At 40.0% G+C, this 27,206-nt stretch overlaps 1 pseudogene; it reads left to right on the top strand.

Annotated features, from left to right (window-relative positions):
* The first annotated feature begins 10,528 nt into the window (after positions 1–10,528).
* Positions 10,529–27,206, top strand: part of LOC109781462 (ABC transporter E family member 2-like) — a 46,538-nt pseudogene continuing 29,860 nt past the window's right edge.

The following is a 27,206-nucleotide window of genomic DNA, read 5'->3' as shown; positions in this document are numbered from 1 at the left end:
CCGCGGGTGGACTACTCCCTCCTCATCGTGGTGGCCGCCGAGATGATGAAGATGGCCACCAGTGATGATTCCCCCTCCGGCAGGGTGCCGGAATGGGGTGTAGATTGGTTTCTCATGGCTACAGAGCCTTGGAGCGGCGGAACTTCTGATCTAGGTTAACACCGGGGGTTTTTTGGGATATTTGTGAATTTATAGGGTAAAGAGGGGGTGCGGGAGGCCACCGAGGTGGGCACAACCCACCTAGAAGCGCCTGGGCCCCCAGGCGTGCCTTGGTGGGTTGTGCCCCCCTCGGGGCACCCCCTAGGTGCTGCTCTGGCCCATCCTGGGTGTTCTGGTCCATAAAAAATCTCCAAAAAGTTTCGCGGTGTTTGGACTCCGTTTGATATTGATTTCCTGCGATGTAAAAACAAGCAAAAAACAACAACTGGCATTGGGCACTGGGTCAATAAGTTAGTCCCAAAAAATGATATAAAGTTGCTATAAAATGATTGTAAAGCATCCAAGAATGATAAAATAACAGCATAAATACTTCATAAATTATAGATACATTGGAAACGTATTAGATATAAGCAGAGATGAAGCTGGAGAGGCTGCTATGGAGGAAGAGGAGCGGAATCCTTTTGGAGTTCACTCTCCGGCCTCCGAGAGAGGCACACTAGCGGGCATCTCTACTCACCCCAATCCTCATCAAGTAATGGAATCTGCAAACAATCAAGCAAGCCTGGAAGTGCAAGAAGAACTCCCTTCGAGGAGGCCTTTACACAGGTTGCATAGTAATAATTTTTGCAATTTGATTCACAAATATGGGTTCGAGAATACTCCTCGTAGGCACATACCGTCCAATTGGGACATATCTCGGCCAAGAGAAAACGATGCAAGAACAAAACCGTGGGGCCCGGAGAATAAACACATAATGGCTGAGGTGAAGAAAAACAGCAAATTAATTCATCAAGCCCTTCGGGAGATTCAAGGTTTGAAGGATCTACTCATGGTTATATTGGAGAATACTACCCCATCACCACCATCACCCTCTTCACCACCAAAGGAGAATTGAGTATCGGGTATGGGCACTCCCCTTGGCTTTCGCCAAGCTTGGGGGAGGTGCCCCGGTATCGTATCATCCCACTATATTTTTGCTTTTACTTATTATAGTTCGATCTTTTTCTTTAGATGAATAAAAGTTTAGTCCGATCATTTCTTCTTTGAGAGTTTGCTTAGAGATATTTCCTTGTAATCGTGTGCAAGGTATATAATAAAGTTTAGTTTGAGTTTTTGCTTTCTTTACTTTCATGTTGAAAATAAAGAAAAGAAAAAAGGAAGAGAAAAAAGAGAAAGGAAATAAATAAAAGAAAGGAAATAAATCAAGAAGATCATATACTAATCCTATGGTAGGTGATGACACCACATAAGGAAAAGTATAAGTAGAAAATTTTATTAGAGATTGACAAACATAGCATTAGTCAATGATGCAACTCATGAAAGAATTAATAAGGGAAGAGAAGATTCACATATAAATATACTATCCTAGAAATATTTTGTGATAGTGAGCACTCATCAAAATATTATATGCCAAAATTGTTGATGTTGGACAAGGAAGACAACTTAATGGTTTATGTTTGTTTATATTCACATAGAAGTCATGTTGTCATAGATCCTTCAACATGTGGTGCTTGCCCCCTATCTTTGCTAGCCAAAAATTCCGCACTAAGTAGAGATACTACTTGTGCATCCAAAAACCCTTAAACCCAAATCCTACTTTCAAGTGTCCACCATACCTACCTAGGGATTGAGCAAGATCCCTCAAGTAACTTGTCATCAGTGCAAAAGGGCAATAAAAATTGCTTCTAAAAGTGTGAGATAATTTAGTGTAAGAGAAAATTGAGCGTTGCACGAAATTGTGATGGTGAAGAATAAAAGCGACAGACTGGATAATAAAGGTCGCTATCACAAGGGGCAATGCAACGTGACATTCTTTTGCACTAAGGGGTTGAGCATACAAACAAATAAGCGCATGGCAACCTTTGCTTCCCTCTGCAAAGGGCCTATCTTTTACTGTTATGCATTTACTTTTATGCAAAGAGTCAAAGTTTTCCTTCTATTCATTTTTATTTTTCTCCTTTGGCAAGCATCATGTGGTGAGGAAAGATCTAGGCACATATGTCCAGTTGAATATAGATAGCATGAGTTATTATTGTTGACATCACTCTTGAGGTGAATATGTTGGGAGGCGAAACTATAAGCCCCTATCTTTCTATGTGTCCGGTTGAAATGTTTTGCTCATGTGTACACGGCGAGTGTTAGAAATCATAGAAGACTATATGATGGTTGAGTGTGTGGACTTTCCTAAAGGCTCTGATACGTTACCCTTCCTGAAATGATGATGAATTGTAGTTGCAAAGTTGACTGAGAACATAGTTTGTTGATTTCTAATAGAGTTTTTGCTTTGTACTTCGATTGTGTGATGAATTGCTACTTATTCATGAGAAGTATATGATAAAAGTTCGATGACAAAAGTCTTATGTTTAATTTTGTTGTTGTTATAATAATCTACATGATGCTTCTACGTCCGTATTTTGTTTTTATCGACGCCTCTCTCTCAAAGCATGTAGACATGTTTTTCGATTTCGGTTTTCGCTTGAGGACTAGTGAAGTCTAAGCTTGGGGGAGTTGATACGTCCATCTGCATCATGTTTTCTTACTGTTATTTGTAATGTTTTAATCCATAATAATGCTTTTTGGAGTAATTCTAGTGCATTTTCTCTCATGATATGCAAGGTATACACAAAGAGGGAGAATTCCGGCAGCTGGAAATCTGGACCTGGAAAAGCTACGTCAGGCTACCTATTCTGCACAACTCCAAACAAGCTGAAACTTCACGGAGATTTTTTATGGAATATTTGAGGAATATTGGAGCAAATAACTACCAGAGGGGGCCCACCAGGTGGGCACAACCCACCTAGGCGCGCCAGGGAGCCCAGGCGCGCCCTGGTGGGTTGTGCTCACCCAGGCCCACCTCCGGTGCCCATCTTCTGGTATATAGGTCATTTTGACCTAGAAAAAATAAGGAGAGGACTTTCAGGATGGAGTGCCGCTGTCTCAAGGCTGAACTTGGGCAGGAGCACTTTTGCCCTCCGGTGGAGCGATTCCGCCGGGGGAACTTCCCTCCCGGAGGGGGAAATCATCGTCATCATCATCATCACCAACAACTCTCCCATCTTGGGGGGGAAATCTCCATCAACAGCACCATCTCATCTCAAACCCTGGTTCATCTCTTGTGTTCAATCTTGTTACCGAAACTGTAGATTGGTGCTTGTGGGTGACTAGTAGTGTTGATTACATCTTGTAGTTGATTACTATATGGTTTATTTGGTGGAATATTATATGTTCAGATCCATTCTGATATTTAATACCCCTTTGATCTTGAGCATGATGATCATTTGTGATTAGTTACTTTTGTTCTTGAGGTCACGGGAGAAATCATGTTGCAAGTAATCATGTGAACTTGATATGTGTTCGATATTTTGATAGTATGTATGTTGTGATTCCCTTAGTGGTGTCATGTCAATATCGACTACATGACACTTCACCATATTTGAGCCTAAGGGAATGCATTGTGGACTAGCAATTAGATGATGGGTTGCGAGAGTGACAGAAGCTTAAACCCCAGTTTATGCGCTATTCCGTAAGGGACCGATTGGATCCAAAAGTTTAATGCTATGGTTAGAATTTATTATTAATACTTTTATTATAGTTGTGGATGCTTGCGGGAGGGTTAATCATAATTAGGAGGTTTTTTCAAGTAAGAACAACACCTAAGCACCGATCCACCCACATATCAAATTATCAAAGTAGCGAACACCAATCGCACCAACATGGTGAAAGTGACTAGATGAAATTCCTGTGTACCCTCAAGAACGCTTTGCTTATCATAAGAGACCGTTTTGGCCAGTCCTTTGCCTCAAAAGGATTGGGATACCTTGCTGCACTTTTGTTACTATTATCGTTACTTGCTCGTTATAAATTACCTTGCTATCAAATTTCATTTGGTAAGGAAACATTTATATAGTGTGCTGAAATTTATTGTCACTTCTTACTATGGAAAACAATCCTTTGAGGGGTTTGTTCGGGGTATCTTCACCTCGTCCGGAACCACAATGAGCTACCCCTCAACCAACTGCACCTACTGAAAATATTGAATATGAAATTCCTTCGGGTATGATAGAACAACTGCTAGCTAATCCTTATGCAGGAGATGGAACCAAACATCTTGATGTGCACTTGATATATGTGGAACAAATTTGTGATTGCTTAAGCTTGCAGGTTTACCCGGAGATGAAGTTATGAAGAAGGTTTTTCCTTTATCTTTGAAGGCAAAAGCATTGGCATGGTATAGGCTATGCGACGATATTGGATCTTGGAATTGGAATCGATTGAATTGAAGTTCCACCAAAAAATTTATCCTATGCATCTAGTTCATCGTGATCAGAATTATATATATAATTTTTGGCCTCGTGAAGGAGAAAGTATTGCTCTAGCTTGGGGGAGGCTTAAGTCAATGTTATATTCATGCCCCAATCATGAGCTCTCAAGAGAAATTATTATCCAAAACTTTTATGCTCGGCTTTCTCGTAATGATCAAACCATGCTTGATACTTCTTGTGCTAGTTCTTTTATGAAGAAGACCACTGAATTCCGGTGAGATCTTTTGGAAAGAATTAAATGAAACTCTGAAGATTGGGAACTCGACGAAGGTAAAGAGTCATGTATTAATCTTAAGTATGATTGTGTTAAATCTTTTATGAATACCGATGCTTTTCAAAAGTTTAGCACTAAATTTGGACTTGACTCTGAGATAGTAGCCTCCTTTTGTGAATCATTTGCTACTCATGTTGATCTCCCTAAAGAGAAGTGGTTTAAATATCACCCACCTATTAAATAAGAAACTAAAGAACCAATACCAGTTAAAGAAGAAACTATACTTTATAATGTTGATCCAGTTGTTCCTTCTCCTTATATTGAGAAACCACCTTTCCCTGTTAGGATAAAGGAACATGCTAAAGTTTCAACTGTGGTTAACAAAAGCTATATTAGAACACCTAAACCTGATGAACAAATTAAAGTAGAACCTAGTATTGCAATGGTTAAAGATCTCTTCGAAAAATATATAGATGGGCATGTTATTTACTTCTGTGAAGAAGCTGCTAGAATTGCCAAACCTGATAAAAAAGATAAACATAGACCTGTTGTTGGCATGCCCGTTATCTCAGTTAAAATAGGAGATCACTGTTATCATGGTTTATGTGACATAGGTGCCAGTGTGAGTGCTATTCCTTACACCTTATATCAAGAAATTAAGAATGACATAGCACCCGCAGATATAGAAGACATAGATGTTACTATTAAACTTGCTAATAGCGACACTATATCACCAATTGGGATTGTTAGAGATGTTGAAGTCTCGTGTGGGAAAATAAAATACCCTACTAATTTTCTTGTTCTTGGTTCCCCACAAGATGACTTTGGTTCCATTATTTTTGGTAGAACTTTCTTGAACACCGTTAATGCTAGAATAGAATTGCCTAGTAAAGATGAATTAATTGGTCTTGCTTCTATAGCTGTACCACCTATTGATCCTTTAGAACAATACTTTCTAGACCATGAAAATGATTTACATATGCATGAAAGAAATGAAATAGATAAAATTTTCTTTGAACAACGTCCTCTTCTTAAACACAATTTGCCTATTGAAACTCTAGGAGGTCCTCCTCCACCTAAAGGTGATCCTGTGTTTGAATTAAAACAATTGCCAGACACTTTGAAACATGCTTATCTTGATGAAAGGATGATATATCATGTTATTATTAGTGCTAACCTTTCAGAACATGAAGAAGAAAGATTATTGAAAGTTCTAAGGAAGCACCGAGCTGCTATTTAATACCCCTCTGATCTTGAGCATGATTATCATTTGGGAGTAGTTACTTTTGTTCTTGAGGTCACGGGAGAAATCATTTTGCAAGTAATCATGTGAACTTGATATGTGTTCGATATTTTGATAGTATGTATGTTGTGATTCCCTAGTGGTGTCATGTGAACGTCGACTACATGACACTTCGCCATATTTGGGCCTAAGGGAATGCATTGTGGAGAAGCAATTAGATGATGGGTTGCGAGAGTGACAGAAGCTTAAACCCCAGTTTATGCGCTATTCTGTAAGGGACCGATTGGATCCAAAAGTTTAATGCTATGGTTAGAAGTTATTCTTAATACTTTTATCGTAGTTGCGGATGCTTGCGGGAGGGTTAATCATAAGTAGGAGGTTTGTTCAAGTAAGAACAGCACCTAAGCACCGATTCACCCACATATCAAATTATCAAAGTAGCGAACACCAATCGAACCAACATGGTGAAAGTGACTAGATGAAATTCCCGTGTACCCTCAAGAACGCTTTGCTTATCATAAGAGACCGTTTTGGCCTGTCCTTTTCCTCAAAAGGATTGGGCTACCTTGCTGCACTTTTGTTTCTACTATTGTTACTTGCTCGTTATAAATTACCTTGCTATCAAACTACTCTGCTACTTACAATTTCAGCACTTGCAGACATTACCTTATTGAAAATCACTTGTCATTTCCTTCTGCTCCTCGTTGGGTTCGACACTCTTACTTATCGAAAAGAGCTACAATTGATCCCCTATACTTGTGGGTCATCAGGAATACACCCGAAGGTGAAAGACTCAAAGAAAGGTGTCTGATAACACCGGTTGGAGGGCTTCCCACAACCTAGCCCACTTGATGGTTTCCGCCTACCCATATGTGCATCAAAACAAGATGCTCCAATGCCCATTTTGGAAGGTCACAGAGACCAACAACATTGGATCAATGCAAAGAGTAAATAAGATAGGAAAGCCCACCTGAAGCGGCTCGCCTCCAACCAATGGATCAAGCCAGAATAGGGTTCCTTCTCCATTTCATTTAGAGAAGGAAACCCCAAGGTGAATATCCTGCTTGATTCGCTGGTTGGGCTTCCAAAATTAGGAAACACTTGAGTGCGAGCAAGTATGGAGGGGCTCTCCCCTTAGGTACTTGGACTGAAGAAGATGTAGCCACAAGCCACCCTCCCCTCACATGATCCGCCAGACCACAGCAACATGAGGGCCACATTCATGCGACGGGAGGCAAGAATTCCTAATCCACCAAAGTCCTTTGGCATACAGATGTCTGCCCACTTGACCATATGGTATTTCTGGCGGGCGTCCACTGCCTTCCAGAAGAATCTGGCAAGATCCGGATCAAACGAGCTATGAATGCCCTCTGGCAGGATATACATCATCACCATATACATGGGGAAACTTGAGAGGGTAGAGCCAATAAGGACAAACTTACTCCCCTTAGAGGTAAACCATACACACCAAGGTAGGACCCTCGAATCAAACATTGGCATCCCCAAATACGATATGGGGAAGGCTGCCGACTTGCAATTCAAGTTTTCCGCAATCCGTTGTTGCTCGACCGTAGAGCAACCTAATATAACGACCTCACTTTTGTCAAAGTCGATCTTAAGACCCATCATGGCCTCAAAACAGAGGAGAAGGAATTTAAGATTGACAAAGTGAAGGTTCGACCCCTCCACCAAGATCATGGTATCATCTGCATACTGGAGATGAGTAACCCCTCCACCAGGGATCAGGTGGTCCACTACCCCCCGAAGGTGACCGACCATCCTAGCTTTGTCCAGGATGGCCGCCAAGGCGTCGATGACGAGGTTAAAGAGAGGAAAAATAGCGTCACCTTGCCTCACTCCCCTAGAGGACCTAAAAATGGTCCAACCTCTCCATTAATATTAACCGATGTACTCCTAGTCCGGACCAACTACATAATCCAAGAAGACCACCTGTCATTGAAGCCCCGACGTTGAAGCACTAACCGCATGAAAGACCAGTCAAGGCGATCATACGCCTTCTAAAAGTACAGGTTAAGAAAACACCCTTATGCCAATGCGCTGTCACCTCATGCATGATCTCATGGAGGTCCAGGATCCCATCATGGATACATCCACCCTTCAGGAATGTAGACTACAGAGGATGAGGAAGCCGCTCCGCAATAGGGGCCAAACGCGTCGCACAAACTTTCCCAAAAATCCGTTTGAGAATTAATCACCATGATAGGCCTAATGTGTCGAATGTCCGTCGCCTCAACTACTTTGGGATCAGGGTAATCACACCAAAGTTCAATCGTGACATATAGAAAGTCCCAATGTAGATCTCCTGGAACATCAACATGACCATCCTGTTGAAGTAAAGTCCAAAACTTATGGAAGAAAGCCATGAGGACACCATCCGGACCAGGATCCGAACCCACCTTCGTGGAAGCAATTGCCCTACCTACCTCTTCAGGCAAGAACGGGAGAGTTAGTTCCCCATTCTCAGTGTCAGATACTTTGGCCTCGAATGACTAGAATTCATCCGCTGGAGAAACCCACCGTGGGGTTCCACCGTGAAGAGCTGCTTGTAAAAGGAGTGGATGTGGGTGCTAATCTCCTCCGGCCACTCCAGGGGAACATCTCCCTCCCAGAGGAACGAGATGGAGCATTTCCGCCTATGCCCTTTGGCAATTGCCTAGATGTAAGAGGTATTGTTATCCCATTTGAGAAGCCAATTCTGGCCCCCGCAGCATAGCTAGAAGAGCTCTTCACCCTTTAAGATCTCCATAAAGGAGGCCTCCAGGGAGTAGCGCGGAAGCCATTCATCTCCCGATAGGCCAACACCGTCGGTAGTCACATCCAAGGCCTTAATCTGGTACAACAGAGCCCCTTTATAGGCCTTGATCTTTGCGCCTAGGTGGCCCCCACCCCCGCATGAATTGGCATACCAACTTGGCACAATGGTGCCAAACATCCATCGCGCAGAACAACTGTGGTGGGTTGGCCGCGGCTTCCGCCCATCTAAGACATACCGGCTCAACGAAACCCGGCTATAGTAACCACGACGTTTCAAACTGAAATTGCCTCGCGCCTTGGGGCTGACCATTCCCCTGACGAGAAAAGCAGGGGGAGTGGTCAGAGCCAATCCAAGTAACCGTCTTAAGCGAAAACAGTGGGAATATGAACTTCCACTGGACGGATACCAGGACCCTATCTAGCACACTCCAGATAGAGTCCAACTTCTTATTATTCCAAGTGAACCCAACCCATACATGGGCTATCTCACGAAGAGCCATCTTCGTTGGTGCATTCGTTAAACAAACACACGCACGAGCGATCCACATTAGGAGAGTTGTTGTCGGCAACGTTGCTAATAAGGTTTAAGTCACCAGCCACCACAACCGGGGTAGTGCAACGCTCAACCTTGGTCTTCAACTCAGTCAGAAAAGCCGTTGACCGCCCTTAACATGCTTTCTTTGGCGTGTCTGTTCTTACAATGATACCAATATGCTTGAACGATCTCGCGTGTTCAAGAGACTTTGTAATTGGGAAGCTCGGCCATGAAACTACATTGTCAATGAGCATGCCAACTATATTGGGTACTACCTTGCCAATGGTATCTATTCTTAGTGGGCGGCGTTTGCGGAGACCATATCCGATCCCCATGGCAACAAACAATGCAACAATGCAAGAAGCAGCTAGGAAGGATGTGGAAACGACATACAGAGTGCTCAAACCTCGTTTGTTAATTATTCGTGGAGCTGCAATGATGTAGGAATCAAGACTTTGTGACAGCTGATGACATATTGTGTTTTTTTGCACAACATGATTGTCGAGGATAAGGAAGGGGCTACTCAAACCCATGATTATGAGAAGCCTGGAGAACAAGTCCACATCTCGGAACAAACAAGATGCAGATCAGGTTATGATTTTTTTAAATATGCATCAAAATCTTTGAGATCATCAAGTGTGCGCAACTACCCAGTGAACTTGTGGAGCATATGTTTATGAACCCACGGTGGAAATCAAGGAGCTTAATATTTGAATTGTGCACTTTTATGTTTAAACTACATGTTTTTCCTACGAACCATGTTATTTACGTGTGATATTGATGAGGACGATGGTTTTGTATGCATTCAAGTGTTTAGATATGAGGAGTGCGGCTGTTTGATAGGAGATATGCCAGGTCGTTCGACGCTTTTGGGGTCGTGCACGCGGATGTTTCACAAGCGGATTTACCAAGCCGTTGTTAAATATTATAGCCCGCTATTTAAAACATTGATCATGAGTGCTTGACGGTTTCTTCCGCATGCCCGTTGTCATAACGTAAGCAAAACAAAAGTCAACGGCTTGTAGTTTAATTCCGTGCGACAGTTGTTCGAGCCGAGCAGAGCCACAAAGGGCCGATTCCGGCGAGTAACCTTCAACCCCACGGCACAACGACCATTACAAATTCCACTCTACATCGCACAGTGCTCAAGCCACCACGCACACGGACAAAGTCCAGCGCGAGCCCCTCCCGTGAGTCACCATTTTGTTGCGAACGAGCAGCAGCCCCCCCCCCAAATCCGGTGGATTGGCCGAGCAGAGGCTCGCCGGCGAAGGCGATAGATGTTAGGGCGGTCGAGCAGGATCGCGATGGTGGTGGAGGATCGCTGCCGGCCCAGCAAATGCGGCCTGCAGTGCCGCAAGCGCTGCCCCGTCAACGCCACAGGTATGTGAGTATCAGAGAGGTATCTCTGGGCCCTCTCAGTAATGCACATCATGATAAGCCTTGCAAGCAATGTGACTAATGAGTTAGTTACGGGATGATGTATTACGGAACGAGTAAAGAGACTTGCCGGTAACAAGATTGAACTAGGTATGAAGATACCGACGATTGAATCTCGGGCAAGTAACATACCGATGACAAAGGGAATAACGTATGTTGTCATTGCGGTTTGACCGATAAAGATCTTCATAGAATATGTAGGAACCAATATGAGCATCGAGGTTCCACTGTTGGTTATTGACCAAAGATGTGTCTCGGTCATGTGTACATAGTTCTCGAACCCGTAGGGTCCGCACGCTTAACGTTTGATTACGATTTGTATTATGAGTTATGTGTTTTGGTGACCGATGATTGTTCGGGGTCCCGGATGAGATCACAGACATGACGAGGAGTCTCGAAATAGTCGAGAGGTAAAGATTGATATATTGGACGATAGTATTCGGACACCGGAAGTGTTTCGGAATATATCGGGTACGTATCGGAGTACCGGGGGGTTACTGGAACCCCCCGGGGGAAGATATAGGCCATATGTGCTATTCTTTTTACCTTATACCAAGAAATTATGAATGACATAGCACCCGCTGAATCAGAAGGCATAGATGTCACTATTAAACTTGCTAATAGAGACACCATCACACCACTTGGGATTGTTAGAGATGTTGAAGTCGTGTGTCCGAAAATAAAATACCCTACAAATTTTCTAGTTCTTGGTTCCCTACAAGATAATTTCTGTCCTGTTATCTTTGGTAGACCTTTCTTGAACACTTTCAATGCTACTATAGATTGGCATAAACAAAGTGATAGTGTTAGCTTTCGTGATGAGTCTCATGAGTTTAATTTTTCCAAGTTTAATAGACAACCTCATAAAAAAAATTGCCTAATAAGGATGAGATTATTGGTCTTGCTTCTATTGTCGTGCCTCCTACGGATCCACTAGAAAAATATTTGCTAGACCATGAAAATGATATGCATATGCATGAAAGAAATGAAATAGTTAAAATTTTCTTTGAACAACAACCTCTGCTTAAACACAATTTGCCTATTGAAACTCTAGGAGGTCCTCCTCCACCGAAGGGTGACCCTGTGTTTGAATTAAAACAATTGCCTGACACATTGAAATATGCTTATCTTGATGAGAAAAAGATATATCATGTTATTATTAGTGCTAACCTTTCAGAGAATGAAGAAGAAAGATTATTGAAAATTCTAAAGAAGCACCGAGCTGCTATTTGATATACTCTTGATGATCTTAAGGGCATTAGTCCCACTCTCTGTCAGCACAAGACTAATATGGAACCTGATGCTAAACCTGTTGTTGATCATCAATGACGTTTGAATCCTAAGATGAAAGAAGTGGTAAGAACTGAAATACTAAAACTTCTGGAAGCAGGTGTAATCTATCCCATAGCTGATAGGGGTAAGTCATGTTCATTGCGTCCCTAAGAAGGGAGGTATTACTGTTGTCCCTAATGATAAAAACAAACTTATTCCACAGAGAATTGTTACTGGCTATATAATGGTAATTGATTTCAGAAAATTAAATAAAGCAACTAGAAAAGATCATTACCCTTTGCCTTTTATTGATCAAATGCTAGAAAGACTATCTAAGCACACACATTTTTGTTTTCTTGATGGATATTCTGTTTTTTCTCAAATACCTGTTTCACAACCTGATCAAGAGAGAACCACCTTTACTTGTCCTTTTGGAACTTATGCTTATAGACGTATGCCTTTTGGTTTATGCAATGCACCTGCTACCTTTCAAAGATGTATGACTGCTATATTCTTTGATTTTTGTAAAAAGATTGTTGAGGTTTTCATGGATGAATTTTCCGTTTATGGAACTTCTTTTGATGATTGCTTAAGCAACCTTGATCGAATTTTGTAGAGATGTGAGCAAACTAATCTTGTCTTGAATTGGGAGAAGTGCACTTTATGGTTAACGAGGGTATTATCTTGGGACATAAAATTTCTAAACGAGGTATTGAGGTGGATAAAGCTAAAGTTGATGCAATTGAGAAAATCCCATGTCCTACAGATATTAAAGGTATTCATAGTTTCCTTGGTCATGTTGGTTTCTATAGGAGGTTTATTAAAGACTTCTCTAAAATTTCTAGGCCTCTTACAAATCTTTTACAAAAGGATGTTCCATTTGTTTTTTTATGATGATTGTGTAGAAGCCTTTGAAACACTTAAGAAAGCCTTAACTACTACACCAACCACCTGATTGGAACTTGCCTTTTGAAATCATGTGTGATGCTAGTGATTATGTTGTTGGTGTTGTTTTAGGACAAAGACTTGATAAGAAATTAAATGTTATCCATTATGCTAATAAAACTCTAGACAGTGCCCAAAGAAAGTATGCTACTACTGAAAAAAAAAATTAGCAGTTGTGTTTGCTTGTGATAAATTCAGATCTTATATTGTCGATTCCAAAGTAATTGTCACACTGATCATGCTGCTATAAAATATCTTATGGAAAAGAAAGATACTAAACCTAGACTCATTAGGTGGGTTCTCTTGCTACAAAATTTTGATTTACATATTACTGGTAGAAAAGGAGCTGGGAACACCGTACCTGACAACTTGTCTAGGTTAGAAAATATTCTTGATGACGCACTACCTATTGACGATAGTATTCCTGATGAGCAATTAGCTGCAATAACTGTTTCTCATAACACTCTTTGGTATGCTGACTATGCTAATTATATTGTTGCTAAATACATACCACCTAGTTTCACATACCAACAAAAGAAAAAATTCTTCTATGACTTAAGACATTTCTTTTGGGATGACCCACATCTTTATAAAGAAGGAGTAGATGATATTATTAGACGTTGTGTACCTGAGCATGAACGGGAACAAATCCTACGAAAATGTCATTCCGAAGCTTATGGAGGACATCATGTGGGAGATAGAACTACTCACAAGGTATTGCAATTTGGTTTTTATTGTCCTACTCTCTTCAAGGATGCCCATAAGTTTGGTTTATCTTGTGATGAATGCCAAAGAGTTGGTAATATCGGTAAGCGTCAAGAAATGCCAAAGAATTATTCACTTGTTGTTAAACCATTTGATGTTTAGGGTTTTGATTACATGGGACCTTTTCCTTGGTCTAATGGGTATACACATACTTTGATTGATGTTGATTACGTTACTAAGTGGGTAGAAGCTATTCCAACTAGTAGTGCCGATCATAACACTTCCATTAAAATGCTTAAAGAAGTTATTTTCCCAAGGTTTGGAGTCCCTAGATATTTAATGACTGATGGTGGTTCACATTTTATTCCTGGTGCTTTCCGTAAAATGCTTGCTAGATATGATGTTAACCAAAGAATTGCATCACCCTCTCATCCCTAATCTAGTGGTCTTAGTAATAGAGAAATAAAATTAATATTACAAAAACTGTTAATAGGTCCCGAAAGAATTGGTCTAAGAAACTGGATGATGTAGTTTGGGCCTATAGAACAGCATATAAAAATCCTATGGGCATGTCTCCTTATAAAATGGTTTATGGAAAAGCTTGCCATTTGCATCTTGAGTTAGAACAGAAAGCATATTGGGCAATTAAAGAACTCAACTATGATTTCAAACTTGCCGGTGAAAATAAGTTATTTGATATTAGCTCACTAGATGAATGGAGAACCCAAGCTTATGAAAATGCCAAACTATTTAAAGAAAAAATTAAAAGATGGCATGACAAAAGGATCCAAAAGCGGGAGGTCAAAGTTGGTGAATATGTTCTTTTGTACAACTCGCGTTTCAGATTCTTTGCAGGAAAACTTCTCTCCAAATGGGAAGGACCATATATTATCAAAGAGGTTTATCGTTGTGGAGCCATCAAAATAAATAATGCCGAAGGTACTAACCCGAAGGTGGTCAATGGGCAAAGAATTAAACACTATATCTCAGGTACGCCTATTAATGTTGAAAGCAATATTATTCAAACAATGACATCGGAGGAAAACATAAAAGGAACCTTCCGAAACAATCCAGAATTGTGAAAAAGAGGAGGTATGTGATACAGTAAGTAAACGAACTCCGAAAAATCCGCAAAAATATTTTCTGTTAGTGTTGGAATATTACAAAAATTAGGAGAATAAGAAACAACTAGGAAGGCAACCCTGGTGGGCACAAGGCACCAGGGCTCACCTGCTAGGTGCGCCCAGGTGGGTTGTGCCCACCTCGGTTACCTTCCAGACTTTGTTTTTCTCCCATTTACTTGTCCCCCAAGATAAAAAAATCTGTATATACCCCCGAACGTATTATCACCGTATCGCAGATAAATCTCATGTTCTGCTTTCTTGCTGTTTACTGACAGATCAAGATCGCCATGGGCGCCTCGAGCTCCTCCAAGGACAAGGTCTTTGAGAGGGTAATCAACCCTACTTGTCGGAGGTGTTGAAGCACCCTCAAACCATCGAGATGCGTGAGGGGGTGTGATACGTCTCTAACGTATCAAGAATTTTATTGTTCCATGCTGTTATATTATCAATCTTGGATATTTTACAAGCATTTTATAGCAACTTTATATCATTTTATGGGACTAACCTATTGACATAGTGCCCAGTGCCAGTTGCTGTTTTTTGCTTGTTTTTTACTCCGTGGAAAATCAATACCAAACGGAGTCCAAACATAGTGAAACTTTTTGGAGATTTTTTCTGGACCAGAAGACACATGATGGGCCAAAGAAGTACCAGAGGGGGCTCCGAGGGGAGCACAACCCATCTGGGCATGCATGGGGGCCCAGGCACGCCGTGGTGGGTTGTGCCTACCTTGGCCACCTCCCGCACGCATCTTTGCTCTGTAAATACCCCTAAAATCCAAAAACCCTAGGGGAGTCAACGAAACACAATTCCAGCCGCCGCAAGTTCCAGAAGCACCAGATCCAATCTCGACACCATCACGGAGGGGTTCATCATCCTCATTGGTGCTTCTCCGATGATGCGTGAGTAGTTCATTGTAGACCTTCGGGTCCGTAGTTAGTAGCTAGATGCCTTCCTGTCTCTCTTCTGATTCTCAATACAATGGTCTCTTGGAGATATATTTGATGTAACTCTTTTTGCAGTGTGTTTGTTGGGATCCGATGAACTTTGAGTTTATGATCAGATCTATTTTATCCCTGAAAGTTATTTGAGTTTTGATCTCTTATATGCATGATTACTTATAGCCTCGTATTTCTTCTTCGAATCTTTGGTTTAGTTAGGCCAACTAGATAGATTTTTCTTGCCATGGGAAAAGGTGCTTTGTGATGGGTTTGATCTTACGGTGCTCAATCCCAGTGACAGAAGGGGACATGACACGTATGTATAGTTGCTATTAAGGATAACAAGATGGTGTCTATTCCTACATGAATAGATCTTGTCTACATCATGTCATCGTTCTTATTGCATTACTCCGTTTCTCCATGAACTTAATACACTAGATGCATGTCGGTCGATGTGTGGAGTAATAGTAGTAGATGCAGACAGGAGTCGGTCTACTAATCTTGGATGTCATTCATATATAATGATAATTTCCTGGATATCACCATAATTATTTGCAGTTCTATCAATTGCCCAACAGTAATTTGTCTACCCACCGTATGCTATTTTTCTCGAGAGAAACCACTAGTGAAATCTATGGCCCTCGGGTCTATTCTTTATCATATTTTCCTTCGAGATCTATCTTTATTCACTTTTATTTTCAGATCTATTATTCCAAAAACCCAAAAATACCTTGTTGTATTTATATTATTTTGCTTTATTGTGAGATCTATATATCCAATCTACTACAAAACAAATCTATCTTTTACCCGGGAGGGATTGACAACTCCTCTTACGCGTCGGGTTGCAAGTATTTGTTCTTTGCGTGCACGTACCATTTACATAGTGTTGCGTGGTTCTCCTACTGGTTCGATAACCTTTGTCTCATCACTGAGGGAAATACCTACCGTAGGTGTGCTGTATCATCCCTTGCTCTTTGGAGAAATACCGACGTAGTTCAAGCCGCATCAAAAGGAATTTCTGGCACCGTTGCCGGGGAGACATCATCAACATCTATCAGGTTCCTAATCACAAATCTCATGTCCTGGCAATTTACATTTTTTGCCATTTGCCTCTCGTTTCATCTCCCCACTTCACAAAATTTTTCGTTTTATTCTCCCTCTTTTTTCGTTCGCCTTTTTCTCGTCAGATCTCTTGTTTGCTATCTCTACTTGTGTTACCATGTGCCTTCTATTTGCTTGCATCTTTACTTGTTAATAATCTATTGATATGGATCCTCATCCACTTTCTAATCTTTTCAAAAGATCCAATTATGATGGACCAATTGCTAGTGAATTGAGTTCACTAGATTATCTTTATGAAGTTTTGCTTGAGATCTATGAATCTGAAAATTGTGATGAAGTGTTAAACATAAAAATTGATAGAGTGATTCAGGATAGCTCCTTGAATGAAAAGCATGATTGCAATGATGTTATTATAAATTCTATTAATGTGATATGTGTTAATTATATGCAAAACCCCAAGCTTGGAGATGCTAATTTTGATATTGCCACTACTTATTGTAATGATCATGATTGGGGTGATTCTTCTTATGATCTTAAAAAATTATTTAAGCCTCATGATGAATATGAAATTGATAATAATGTTTGAAATAACATTGAAAGTGGGTTTGAAAGAGAGTCAACTCTAGGTAAAAATAATCCCATATTTTGGAGAGTGTTCAATCTTATGAAATTTTTGACAAAAGTGAGTACGGAGAGGTCATGACTTTATTTGATGATAATCCCACTATTTTGGAAGAGTGTCAACTTTCCATGCATGTGGATCATGAAGAGAACATTTTATGTGATAGTTATATTGTTGAATTTAAATATGATCCCACATGTAATTATTATGAGAGAGGAAAATATGGTTGTATAAATTTTCATGTTACTAGATTACCTCTCATTATGTTGAGATCGTCAATGTTTTATTCCTCTTCTTTGCATATGCTAGTTTTTGCTTGCCATGATAATTTGTTTTCTTGTAAAAATGGCTATGCATAGGAAGTATGTTAGACTTAAATATGATTGTCACACATTTTATGATGCTCTCTTTGTGTTTAAATTATTATCTTTCATGTGAGCATCAATAAAATCTTATGCCTAGCTAGGGGCATAAAACAATAGCGCTTGTTGGGAGGCAACCCAATGAATGAAATTTATTTTTTCTTTTTTCTTTCTGTTCTTGAGTGTTTCCCTAATTATGCTACTGTTATGATTGTGGTTTTTTATGTTTTAATTAGTGTTTGGGCCAAGCAAAGCCTTTGGGATCATGTTGGGTGATAGTTGATTTGATCTTGTTGAAAAACAGAAACTTTGTGCGCCAGTCACAAAATTATTACAAATCACAGAAGCGCGATAAAATCCTGATTTTTGTACAAAAGATTGATATGCAAATTGCCTACGTTGTCCTAATTTTTCTGAATTTTCGGAGTTAAAGAACTATTCGAAGTTTTCAGACTGCTACAGACTGTTCTGTTTTTGACAGATTCTGTTTTCTTTTTGTTGTGTGCTTATTTTGATGAATCTATGGTTTGTATTAGAGGGTATAAGGCATGGTAAAGTTGGAATAGAGTAGATATAACGCAAAAATAAAATATGAATGGGTTTGCAACAGTACCTAGAGTAGTGATTTGCTTTGTTATACTAACGGATCTCACGAAGGTTTTGTTGAGTTTTGTGTGATTGAAGTCTTCAAGTTTTGGGTGAGATCACGATGGATGAAGGAATAAGGAGTAAGAAGAGCCTAATCTTGCGGATGCCCATGGCACCCCATGTTATTATCCAAAGAGGAACAAGCAACTAAGCTTGGGGATGCCCCGAGTGGCATCCCCTCTTTCTTCTAATGACCATCGGTATTTTACTTGGAGCTATATTTTTATTCGTCACATATCATGAGTTCTTCTTGGAGAGTCTTGTATTATATGAGTCTTTGCTTGTTTTACTTCTTAGTTTGTGTCATTTATCCTTGCTGAACACACCTATTTGAGAGAGCCAAAATTATTATATGATTTTTTAGAATTGCTCTATGTGCTTCACTTAAATTTTTTGAGCTATGGAATTGATCTAGTGCTTCACTTATATCTTTTTGAGCACGGTGTGCTTTATTATTTTTGAAGAAATGCTCTCATGCTTCACTTAGATTTATTTGAGAGTTAGTAAATTTCTGAATAAATTCTCTCATGCTTCACTTCTATTATTTTGACAGAAGAAAATTTTTATGCTACAAAATAAAAGATTATGTGATGAACATGATAGGCAACATTCCACATCAAAAATTCTGTTTTTATCATTTACCTACTCGAGGACGAGCAGGAATTAAGCTTGGGGATGCTGATACGTCTCCAACGTATCTATAATTTTTTTATTGTTCCATGTTGTTATATTATCAATCTTGGATGTTTTGCAATCATTTTATAGCAACTTTATATCATTTTTCGGGACTAGCCTATTGACACAGTGCTGAGTGCTAGTTGCCATTTTTTTGCTTGTTTTTTACTTCGCAGAAAATCAATACTAAATGGAGTCCAAATGCAGAGAAACTTTTTGGAGAATTTTTATGGACCAGAAGACACATGATGGGCCAAAGAAGTACCAGAGGGGGGCTCCGAGGGGAGCACAAAGTTCCAGAAACACCAGATCCAATCTAGAAACCATCACGGAGGGGTTCATCATCCTCATTGGTGCCTCTCCGATGATGCGGGAGTAGTTCATTGTAGACCTTCGGGTCCGTAGTTAGTGGCTAGATGCCTTCCTCTCTCTCTCTCTCTCTCTCTCTCTCTCTCTCTCTCTTTTGATTCTCAATACAATGGTCTCTTGGAGATCTATTTTATGTAACTCTTTTTGCGGTGTGTTTGTTGGGATCCGATGAACTTTGAGTTTATGATCAGATCTATTTTATCCATGAAAGTTATTTGAGATTTGGTCTCTTATATGCATGATTACTTATAGCCTCGTATTTCTTCTTCAAATCTTTGGTTTAGTTAGGCCAACTAGATCAATTTTTCTTGCCATGGGAAGAGGTGCTTTGTGACGGGTTCGATCTTACGGTGCTCAATCCGAGTGACACAAGGGGACATGACACGTATGTATCATTGCTATTAAGGATAACAAGATGTGGTCTATTCCTACATGAATAGATCTTGTCTACATCATGTCATCGTTCTTATTGCATTACTCCATTTCTCCATGAACTTAATACACTAGATGCATGCTAGATAGCGGTCGATGTGTGGAGTAATAGTAGTAGATGCAGGCAGGAGTCGGTCTACTAATCTTGGACGTGATGCCTATATAATGATCATTGCCTGGATATCATCATAATTATTGAAGTTCTATGAATTTCCCAACAGTAATTTGTCTACCCACCGTATGCTATTTTTCTCGAGAGAAGCCACTAGTGAAATCTACGGCCCCCCGGTCTATTCTTAATCATATTTGCCTTTGAGATATATTTTTATTCACTTTTATTTTCAGATCTATTATTCCAAGAACCCAAAAATACCTTGTTGCACTTTTCCTTTATTTATTTTATTTTGCTTTACTGCGAGCTCTATTTATCCAATCTACTGCAAAACAAATCTATCTTTTACCCAGGAGGGATTGACAACCCCTCTTACGCGTCGGGTTGCCAGTATTTGTTCTTTGTGTGCAGGTACCATTTACATATTGTTGCGTGGTTCTCCTACTAGTTTGATAACCTTGGTCTCATCACTGAGGGAAATACCTACCGTAGTTGTGCTGCATCATCCCTTCCTCTATGGGGAAATACCAACATAGTTCAAGCCGCATCAGGGTGCTCCACATCTGGGATGTTCAAGGACCCAAAGGGAAGGGAACCGTGGAGGCCAGGCTCGAAGCCATGGAGCAAGAGGTCTTCAAGTGCAAGGGAATGCATGGTGGAGCGCAGACTCAATGCCAATCACCTCATGATTACGGATCTCACCCGTGATCTCAAGGTGGTTGGCCGGTCCATGAAGGACGTTGTTGATACGTCTCCAACGTATCTATAATTTATGAAGTATTCATACCATGTTTAGAAAAAAAATTATATGATTTTGGTATGATTTTATTAGAACTAACCCGGACTAACGTTCTTTTCAGTAGAACTACCGCGGTGTCGTTTTTTGTGCAGAAATAAAAGTTCTCGGAATGGGCTGAAAATTTACGGTGATTTTTTATGGACAAAAAGAGACCCCCGAAGAACCGGAGTTGGGCCAGAAGAGTCCCGAGGTGACGGCAAGGGTGGAGGGCGCGCCCACCCCCTAGGCGCGCCCTCTGTCTTGCCGCTGCCTGGTGGACCCCCTGACGTGAAACTGGCGCACAAAATTCATATAAATCTCGGAACCCCTAGAAAGAAACCTAGATCGGAAGTTCCGCCGCCGCAAGCCTCTGTAGCCATGAAAAACAAACCGGAAGCCTGTTCCGGCACACTGCTGGAAGGGGAATCCATCACCGGAGGCTATCTTCATCATCCCGGTGGTCTCCATGACGAGGAGGGAGTAGTTCACCCTCGGGGCTAAGGGTATGTACCAGTAGCTATGTGTTTGATCTCTGTCTCTCTCTCTCTCGTGTTCTTGATATGGCACGATCTTGATGTACCACGAGCTTTGTTACTATAGTTGAATCATATGGAGTTTCTTCCCCTCTACCTTCATGTGATGAATTGAGTTTTACCTTTGAGGTTTTGCTATTATCGGATTGAATACTTTTATGGATTTGAGAACACTTTATGTATGTCTTGCGTGGGATACCGTGGTGACAATGGGGTGTTCTATCGATTCACTTTATGTATGTTTTGGCACTCAACTCATGGATTCCCGAGGTAACATTGGGGTAATCTATGCATAGGGGTTGATGCACGTTTTCGTCCTTGTTTCTCCGGTAGGAATCTTGGGGCACTCTTTGAGGTTCTTTGTGTTGGATTGAATAATATGAATCTGAAGTTGTTTGATGCATACCGTATAATTGACCCATGGGTACTTGTGGTGCCATTTGAGTATCTAGGTGACATTAGGGTTGATTGATGTGTGTCATATGGTGTTATTTTACTACGAACTCTAGGGTTTTTGCTCACTTTTCCCACTTGCTACCTTGCTGGTTTTTTTTTCAGATTACAAAAACCAATATCTACTATCCATATTACACTTGTATCACCATATCTTCGCCGAACTAGTGCACCTATACAATTTTCCATTGTATTGGGTGTGTTGGGGACACAAGAGACTCTTTGGTATTTGGTTGCAGGGTTGTTTGAGAGAGACCATCTTCATCCTACGCCTCCCACAGATTGATAAACCTTAGGTCATCCCCTTGAGGGAAATTTGCTACTGTCCTACAAAACTCTGCGCTTGGAGGCCCAACACGAGTCTACAAGAAGAAGGTTGCGTAGTAGACATCAAACATAAACTTTTGCTCTCAGTCCAGGAATGTTGGAAATTCATTGGAACCTGATTTTGATCTGAATTTTTTACACAGGATTGATATACAGATTTCCCAGGTTGTCCTAATTTTTCAGAATTTTTGGAGTTATAGAAGTATACAAAGTTTCCAGATTACTACAGACTATTCAGTTTTTGACAGATTCTGTTTTCATTGTGTTGTTTGCTTATTTTGATGAATCTATGAGTAGTATTGGAGGGTATGAACCATGGATAAGTTGGAATACAGTTTATATTACACCAATATAAAATTGGAATGACTTCACCACATTACCTAAGTGGTGATTTGCTTTATTATACTAATGGAGCTTACGAGTTTTCTGTTGAGTTTTGTGTTGTGAAGTTTTCAAGTTTTTGGTGAAGTTTTGACGGACTACGGAGTAAGGAGTGGCAAGATCCTAAGCTTGGGGATGCCCAAGCAACCCAAGGTAATATTCAAGGACAACCAAGCATCTAATCTTGGGGATGCCTCGGATGGCATCCCCTCTTTCGTCTTCGTTCATCGGTAAATTTACTTGAGGCTATATTTTTATTCACCAGATGATATGAGTTTAGCTTGGAGTGTCATTTTATTTAATTTTGATTTTCTTGAAGCTATTTAGAATAATGTTTTACATCTTTTAGTTCAATAAAAAGGTTAAGTATAGCATTTACCATGCTTATTTTGCAAGTCTATATGTTGCTGTTTTGAAAACAGAAAGTTTGTTGTTATGTTTTGAATATTTGTGAATAGTCAGAACATGATAAAATCTGGATATTTTTACACAATGAGAAGCAATAATTTTTCTACAGTGTGGCAATTTTTCAGAATTTTTGGAGTTAAAGAAGTATGGAATTTCTTGCATTCTTTACAGACTGTCCTGTTTAGACAGATTGTTGTTATGTTTGCATATGTTTGCTTGTTAATGATTCTATTTGAGGATAGGAGTGTTAAATATTCAGAGGCATTTAGTATGCAATGTCAAATTCTAATTTTAGTGATTTTCTACAGTAGAGAATGATAAGGTTTTGCATGGATTTATACTAACTTATCTCACGAGTTCTTGTTGAGTTTTGTGTGCATGAAGTTTTTAAGATTCCGGGAAACTATGATATGAGAGGAATTAAGGAGACACAAAAGCTCAAGCTTGGTGATGCCCAAGGCATCCCTGATTAATATTTCAAGAAGTCTCAAGCATCTAAGCTTGGGGATGCCCCTGACATCCCACCTTTCTTAATCAACAATGATTGGTCAATTTTGGTTTAGCCTAGGTTTTTGCTTCTTCACTTGATTTGTGCTATCGTTGGAATGTCATTTTATTTTGTTTTGCTTGCTGTTTGAATAAAATACTTAAGATCAAAATTTTCTTTATGAGAGAGAGTCTTCACGTAGCTACCTAATTATTCAACTACTTAGTGATCTTCACTTATATCTTTATGGAGTAGTTTGTCATTTACTCTCGTGATTCACTTATATCCTATGAGTAAATGGTTGACTTAATTGAATATCATAAATCTGAAATTATATATGTTTCATATTATTATCCCATGGGGAGTAATGACTTCACATATAATAATTATTGGTGGTAAATTTATAGAAAGTTAGCAAACATAGTATTGGTCACTTGAACAATTCATGAAAGAATATTGAAGGAATGGAGATTTCACATATAAATATACTATCTTAGACATCTTCCATGATTGTGAGCCCCATAATGAGTTGAAGTTGAACAAGGAAGACAACATAATGAGTTATGCTTGGGTATATTTGTATAGAAGTTATATTGTTATGGATCCTCCAACATGTGGTGCTTGCTATTTAGAATCTTTTGCTAGCCAAAATTTCTTTACTAAGCGGTAATACTGCTTGGGCATCCAAAATCCTTGAACCAAGTTTCTTCAAGGAGTGTCCACCATATCTACCTATATGCAGTATTTATCTGCCGTTCCAAGTAAATTTGCATGTGCCAAACTGTAAACCTGCAAATAATAATCTGTTTTGTATGCCCGAATCGCTCATGTAGCGACTAGGGGCTGTTAGTATCTTCCATGCTAGGTGGGTTATTCTCACGATGAGTGTTGATTCACTTGTCATTCACGTGAAAGTGGCTGGTAATCGGGATGCCCAGTTCCATGCTCGAAATAAAATCAAAATATAATCATCAAACAAAACTCCACCGGGATTGTTGTTGGTATGGACGGTACCCGTTGTTTCGGATCAGACGTGGAGTGTGATTGTTGGTGGGCGGGGAGTAAAAACTTTACCATTCTATTTGGGAACCGCCTATGATGTGTCTAGCATGGAAGATAGTGAGAACTCTTGGTCGTTACATTGACAACGATTGCATACTTCTCAAAATTATATTCATCTCCATTTTAAAAGCTTGGAGCTCTGGCACCTCTGCAAATCCATGCTTCCCTCTACGAAGGGCCTATCTTTTACTTTTCTGCAAGAGTCAAGAGTATTCCTTCTCATTCCAACCTACTCTTTAGTTGGCAAGCATCATGTGATGGGGAAAGATCTAAGAATATATATATGGCCATTCAAATATATTTGATCATGAATTATTATTGTTGACAGTTATCTATATGATAAATAAGTTGGGAGGCGAAACATTAAGCCCCTATCTTTCTTTGTGTTCGATGGATGCTATTTGTTCTAAAAATATGCTTTGAGTGGTAGCAATCATGGAAGACTATATGATAGTTGAGTATGTGGAATTTGCTAAATCAAAGCTCTTACATAGACCCTTCTTGAAAATGAGATGAATTGCAATTGTTTGATGACCGAGAACATAGTTTGTTAGTTTTCAAGAAAGTTTATGATCTATGCTTTAACATGTGAATAGCTTGCTACTTGATCATGAAAAGTTTTATGAGATGACCAATTGTTATGATATATAATGATGCTAGAAAAAGTGATTGAAATTATCATTGATCAAACATGTGCACTTGCTAGCATTCACACTTCATAAATTATTTCTTTTATCATTTACCTACTCGAGGACGAGCAGGAATTAAGCTTGGGGATGCTGATACGTCTCGAAAGTATCTATAATTTATGAAGTATTCATGCCATGTTTATAACAATTTTATATGATTTTGGTATGATTTGATTAGAACTAACCCGGACTAATGTTGTTTTCAGCAGAACTACCGTGGTGTTGTTTTTTGTGCAGAAATAAAAGTTCTCGGAATGGTCTGAAAATTTACGGTGATTTTTTATGGACCAAAAGAGACCCCCGAAGCACCGGAGTTGGGCCAGAAGAGTCCCGAGGTGATGGCAAGGGTGGAGGGTGCGCCCACCCCCTAGGCGCGTCCCCTGTCTTGCTGCTGCCTCGTGGACCCCCTGACGTGAAACCGACGATCTCGAAACCCCCAAAAAGAAACCTAGATCCGAAGTTCCACCGCCGCAAGCCTCTATAGCCACGAAAAGCCAATCGGGAGCCCGTTCCGGCACCCTGCCGGAGGGGGAACCTGGATGCTCATATTGGCTCCTACATATTCTACGAAGATCTTTATCGGTCAAACCGCATAACAACATACGTTGTTCCCTTTGTCATCGGTATGTTACTTGCCCGAGATTCGATCGTCGGTATCTCAATACCTAGTTCAATCTCGTTACCGGCAAGTCTCTTTACTCGTTCCGTAATACATCATCTCGCAACTAACTCATTAGTCACAATGCTTGCAAGGCTTATAGTGATGTGCATTACCGAGAGGGCCCAGAGATACCTCTCCGACAATCGGAGTGACAAATCCTAATCTCGAAATACGTCAACCCAACAAGTACCTTCGGAGACACCTATAGAGCACCTTTATAATCACCCAGTTACGTTGTGACGTTTGGTAACACACAAAGTGTTCCTGCGGTAAACGGGAGTTGCATAATCTCATAGTCATAGGAACATGTATAAGTCATGAAGAAAGCAATAGCAACATACTAAACGATCAGGTGCTAAGCTAACAGAATGGGTCAAGTCAATCACATCATTCTCCTAATGATGTGATCCCATTGATCAAATGACAACCCATGTCTATGGTTAGGAAACTTAACCATCTTTGATCAATGAGCTAGTCAAGTAGAGGCATACTAGTGACACTCTATTTGTCTATGTATTCACACATGTATTATGTTTCCGGTTAATACAATTCTAGCATGAATAATAAACATTTATCATGAAATAAGGAAATAAATAATAACTTTATTATTGCCTCTAGGGCATATTTCCTTCAGTCTCCCACTTGCACTAGAGTCAATAATCTAGTTCACATCTCCATGTGATTTAACATCAATAGTTCACATCTTTATGTGGTTAACACCCATAGTTCACATCGATATGTGATCAACACCCAAAGGGTTTACTAGAGTCACTAATCTAGTTTACATATCTATGTGATTAATACCCAAAGAGTACTAAGGTGTGATCATGTTTTGCTTGTGAGATAATTTTAGTCAACGGGTCTGTCACATTCAGATCCGTAAGTATTTTGCAAATTTCCATGTCAACAATGCTCTGCACGGAGCTACTCTAGCTAATTGCTCCCACTTTCAATATGTATCCAGATTGAGACTTAGAGTCATCTGGATCAGTGTCAAAACTTCTATCGACGTAACCATTTACGACGAACCTTTTGTCACCTCCATAATCGAGAAACATATCCTTATTCCACTAAGGATAATTTTGACCGTTGTCCAGTGATCTACTCCTAGATCACTATTGTACTCCCTTGCTAAACTCGGTGTAGGGTATACAATAGATCTGGTACACAGCATGGCATACTTTATAGAACCTATGGCTGAGGCATAGGGAATGACTTTCATTATCTTTCTATCTTCTGTCGTGGTCGGGTTTTGAGTCTTACTCAATTTCACACCTTGTAACACAGGCAAGAACTCTTTCTTTGACTGTTCTATTTTGAACTACTTAAAAATCTTGTCAAGGTATGTACTCATTGAAAAAACTTATCAAGCGTCTTGATCTATCTCTATAGATCTTGATGCTCAATATGTAAGCAGCTTCACCGAGGTATTTCTTTGAAAAACTCCTTTCAAAATACTCCTTTATGCTT

Source organism: Aegilops tauschii, chromosome 7, assembly GCF_002575655.3.
Source record: "Aegilops tauschii subsp. strangulata cultivar AL8/78 chromosome 7, Aet v6.0, whole genome shotgun sequence".
Lineage (NCBI taxonomy): Eukaryota > Viridiplantae > Streptophyta > Magnoliopsida > Poales > Poaceae > Aegilops > Aegilops tauschii.
This window is presented reverse-complemented; position numbering and strand designations above follow the sequence as displayed.